Raw genomic sequence first — 5,144 nt, 5'->3', positions numbered from 1 at the left:
TGGACAACAGGAGGAAAAGGCTGCAGGGCCCTCAGAGAAGCAGGCTGGAGAGCAGACCTCAGACTGGATCAGTTCTTGAGTCTGATTGAAAGCTTGTAGCTTGAGTACAGTTGGCTATTAGTGGGCATAGGAGTAAAGGCTGGTGGAACTGGCATAGTTTGGTCCAGGGAAGCCTGGAATTAAGTGACGTTCTGTTACCAATGCCCAGCAAGATTCTTCAGCTGCTGGTACTGCAACACAGAGGTGAAGTCACTTTGTAGGCGATCTTAGAAACAACCCTAACCGTAACCCTTAAGCCAAGTTTTTTCCTGAGGTAAATACTTCTCCAGTACTACAGGACGTCTCAACGGATTCTCCAGAGAACCTGTGAGGAAAACAAAGAAGCAAAGCATGAAATGGCATTAGATATGTCAACATAGTGTATGGGAACTGCTGAGTCCTGGCCTGAACCACTGATTGAGCACCTGGAGAAAGGACCTGGTCAGCCCTGAGAGCACAGGCAAAGGCAATTTAGCTGTGAGACGCAAAGGGGGTGCAGCCTGGCTGCATCTCTCTTACACCTCATTTAAGGGCTGACTGCCACTGGGGAAGGGCCTCTGGTTGGAGAGCCCTCCTTGTTGAAGCTTTCCCTTGCAAACCTGGAATCTTCTGATACAGGTGAGCAATCTTCTTCCTTTCCTTGAAAGCGCTTCTCTATTGTGCCAGTTCTTTCATCATCACACCTCTGTGGTAATGCCTTTCCTATTGTATTGATCTGCTCAATTGCTACACGTGGCTTCAGATGAGATCTCACCCTAGCAACTGATGATTCCTCTGTGTTTCTGCTGATGACCCTCAGTCAGTGCTGCACCAGCCTATGTGGTCACCTACCCTCACTTTCACTGCACTGTCAGATGAGCATCAAACAGCAGCGAGCTATGTCACCCAAATCCAGTAAAATGTCTGCACATGGCAGGTGAAACCCAGAAGTCCAGAAAGAAACTTCAAAAAGGAAGGAGCATCTCAACCCTGTGTGTATCTCTGTCTGAAGGCCTTGCAAACAGATGAGCAGAGGCTGCCTGAAGTTTGCTCAGCTATGCCATGGTACGTGGAGGTGGCTCGCATTTCACCAGCACTTGTAGTGTGACTCACCCCAGGAAGAGGTTCCTCTGCTCGTGGTGGGTCCGGGCACTAATGTTATTACTGTAATGGCCTGGGTTTGCAGCTTCACATTCTTGTTGTCTCTCTCTTGGTTTTGGTCAAGGTACACTCAGAATTTGTTTTTTTTTTTGTGCCCACCTTAGCAGAAAAATAACCATGAGAATTTACATCACTACAATTCCTGTTCCCAAACAGGCTGTAGATAAATACTCCAAGCTGCATCTGATTTGATTTAAGATCTTATTTCTCTTGCTGAGGTATGTTTCCCTCGTGAGGAGGGCAGTCATCAAAGCCATGATGATTCACGCAGTTTTGCAAAGGGGTGGTTTGCCAGTTGTGTTCTCCCAAGCTGTTGCTAGGCTTGTGAATCAGATCTACCTTATTCGTTCCCACAGAGCCAAGGACTTCAGCTGGAGCCGTGGCTGGGGGAGAACTGAGTGGTAATGAGGGTTGGGTCAGGAGGGGGAATTTCCATTCTGGGGGAAGTCCTGACACTCCCCAGCTCTTTTGTTATGAATTGGGATGAAAAAGTGAAATTTGGAAATCTCCCATGAGATGTATATTTAGAAACTAGTCAGGAAAAAAGAAAAGTCTAAATAAGACTAAATGATGTTGATTTGTTTCTACTTTCCTATTGTATAAAAATGGAAAAACGAGACATAGCGCAGTGAGAAATATCTGAATGCACAAATGCAATACAGATTTTATATGTGTAGCTGTGGAAGCAAAAAGACCATAATGAAATGGAACACATCAATGCCATTGAAAGGAACCACCGCGGCGGTGATGAAACACCATGTTTTGACATTCTCCTGTTGTAAAATTTCATTGAAATTGACAAACTGCCGAGAAATATTTTGATTTTGAATAGACTGTACTGGATGAGAAATTGCACTGTTGAAAATTTTTCAGCTGGCTCCTTTGCAAACTGAGTAAACAGCTGACGAGCAGGCCATCGTCACTGCTGGAGACAGCGAGACAAACATGCGAGGGTCAAATCCTGAGCATTTCAGCAGTCACTCATCAAAATACCATTTGACTTGAGCAGGAAGCTGGACTAAATGTGAACGGCGGTGTTTGGCACACGGTGGGTGTCCAGATGGCCTTGTGTTAGGCACTGCCTTCTGAGGGTGGATCCCACCCAAGTTATTATCAAGGATTCTTGCAACAGCCACGGGAGAGATTGACAAGTCAGATCGCCTTCATTAGGAGCCAAATTCGGGTCTGCTAAATCACCCTCTAAATTTCAAGCAGATGAAAGACGCTGAAGGAGGAGGAAGATGGCAAGAAGCGTTGTTCACTGGAATGCATGTACTGGAACTCACACTCACGTCTTCTGCTGGAGGGACCTCTGCCAAGGGAGAACATCGCTTCTCAGGAACTGCTGGTTCGAATTGCCACTTAATCTCTTCAAATTGGCTTTCGTGTACACCCGTGGCACATGGACCTCAGCAGTCTGGTAAGTCTGAAAGTCTGCATTGTTCTCTTGTCAGGTTCTGAGAAAGACGAAACAAAAATGCTGAAGTCCAGTTGCCTCACTTCCAGCAATTTCTTTTAAACTAGTTGCTTGAAGTGCTGAAGAATAATATCCACTTAATGTGCTGTCAGGTAGAGAAATGTGTGCCCTGCTTTTGAAGACGTGATGATGTACTGCTTTGTCTCAGGTGCAGAGCTCAGTGCAGCCTGAGGAGTTGCACTAGATGCTCTAAAACCTTACCCTGGCTGCACTGAAAAGTGAGGTAAGAGATGCAGAATAATGCCTGACACCTCAAATGGTGTGTATCAGGGCTATTGCGTGATGAATGAGTTTGCCTTGGGAGTTGAAATTCATGGGTGATAGCTGTAGTGGAGCAGACAAGACTTCTGGATGTATAAAGAAAGAAGGATACAACTCTGAATTTATACAAGACATATTTAATGTAAAACCCTAATGAAGGGTAATGCTTTGACCCCAAGGAAGGCATACATTTGCAATGAAGCTCTGGGATGCCTCACTTGTTGATGGCACACAAAAGCTTGGCAAATTTGGACTGGGAGATAGGCACTGTTATATGTCAGTGTGCAGCCTGGCTGCTGCTATCACAACACTGGGAGATGGGAGACCTCACAGAGTTCCCTGTGAGGGCTGTATTTGTTTTCCCTTATGACTTTGGCATTAACAGTGGTGTTCTACTAAATGTGACAGATACCACCTGCAGGTGGCCTGTAGTTTTGAGGAGGTAAAACTTCCAAAGCATTGCTCTGTTCAGCAGTGAAATTCCACTGATCTGGAACTTCGGGTGCTTTGTCCCCTGGTTTGCTGATTTGCTGCAAACCTGCTGTTTCTGATTTTCTTTCTGTGGCAATGTATTGGGAACACAGTATATGGCTTCTTGAAGCTTAGAATTGAGCAGGCAAACCACTGATGTGCAAAAGAGGCTTTTGATGCGTGGCAATGTTGTAGACATACAAAATATGGCATGTCTGTACAAACACACATGTGCAAACACATTTAGTACTGCTGTGGCTTCAGAAGCACCCTGTGCCTCCCCAGAAGCCTTTCCAGAGGCAGCAACTCAGTCCTGTTACCTTGTGTCTTCCTCTGTGAATGTCCCTTGTACAGCAGAACACAAGGAAGATTCCATCCTGAGTCCCAGAGACGCCTTCATCTCTGTATCTATGCAGCCCCAACCTGTGGCAGCTCTGTGGCCATCCTAAGCACGCGATGCTGGTGAGGTATGTGACCACACACTTGTGCAATGCCTCTAGTTCCTCCCTGCATGCCTCCACACAGGCTGTGCTGTGAGTTCTACTTTTCTTGTTTATTTTGGTTGTACCTGTATGTTCTTCTGCAGATTCAAAGCTCTGAAGAAGCGGTCTTGGCATGACTGTCTGCTGCTGAGTTTGCTGGAGAAATTAAAACTTGTCTTACAGAAGATGGACTCACTGGTTTTATTAATATTGCAAAATAGCTAGATTTGACAAGCAGCCAAGAGCAGAGCTAGTCCCTTTCCCAGCCACAGGTTGTCTTATAGTGAACCCTTCTTTCACTTGGCAGTGCACCGCAAATGTGAGAACCATGCCTCCTCCTGCCATGGCTCTCACATTACCCTCATCTCCACCACGCTGTCCAACTCAGCTTAGCTGAGCATGGAAGCTGCCTCCTCACCCAAGCCTGCAGTGCTTAGCCAGGTGTGCCTGGCTGGATGAGGGAGGGGGACACCGTGTATCCTGATGGCAAACAGGTCCCATGGCAAACACTGTGTCTATAATAGGAGGTGCCATGAGCTGCTCACATTGGCCAAATGTCCCATGGTTGGTTGAGATGACCCTTCACCTTTGTCTGAAGAGTCACAGCTTGGCTTTTCTACAGCTCCAGGTAGAAGGAAAAGTGCCACTGGCTGCAAGAACTGAATGAGTAATTTGTGATGAATAATTCATGGGAGCAATGCTGCCTTTTTTCCAGAATGCGAGCTGTCTGTAGGAAAAGGCTAGGTTTTTCCCATAGAAACTTTTTATTTGGAAACATCTATTGAACAATCTCTGAAAAAAGAAAATCTTGGTCTGCAGCTTATTAGTGAGTTGTTTGTTGTGAGTGTTTGATAGTCCAAATCCAGACTGCCTCGCGTGCATGCATGCAGCTCACATGGGCCTGATTAAAGTCCATCTAAAGTCAGAGGGAGCCCAGGGTGGCCCGTGCAGTCTTCTTCTCAGGAGCAGGTTTCTCCCACTCATTGCACCCAGGTGCAGGTATCCACTGTGCTTCAGTGCTGGGCTCAGAACTGGTCAATTTGAAGAACAAATCAATTAATTGTCAGCATCCTCTAGTAACAAGTACAAGTGAGCTTCAGGCAGTGTCCATATAAACTCAGAATTGTTATACAGGTTATAGAGTTTAAAAGGTCTTGTGAAACATCGTTTTGGGCAGAGGAGACAAGACAGCCTTGTATGTAAAGGACTTAAATTATGCAGAATACTTCTTTTTATAAAGCACTTCTAAGCACAGTGACTGCTTTTTTCCGTGC

At 45.8% G+C, this 5,144-nt stretch overlaps 1 long non-coding RNA gene across 1 annotated transcript; it reads left to right on the top strand.

Moving 5' to 3' along the window:
• Positions 1–582: 582 nt before the first annotated feature.
• On the top strand, positions 583–4,047 carry LOC122185187. The gene is made up of 5 exons (XR_006180775.1): positions 583–657; positions 956–1,083; positions 2,395–2,599; positions 3,743–3,855; positions 3,975–4,047. It is a non-coding gene; the product is annotated as an uncharacterized LOC122185187 (long non-coding RNA).
• Positions 4,048–5,144: the final 1,097 nt, after the last annotated feature.

The sequence above is a fragment of the Lagopus leucura genome, unplaced genomic scaffold, assembly GCF_019238085.1.
Source record: "Lagopus leucura isolate 7727_CA_CO unplaced genomic scaffold, USGS_WTPT01 Super-Scaffold_100027, whole genome shotgun sequence".
Taxonomy (NCBI): domain Eukaryota; kingdom Metazoa; phylum Chordata; class Aves; order Galliformes; family Phasianidae; genus Lagopus; species Lagopus leucura.
The sequence above is the reverse complement of the archived record's forward strand: the minus strand, read 5'-3'. Positions and strand labels throughout refer to the sequence as shown.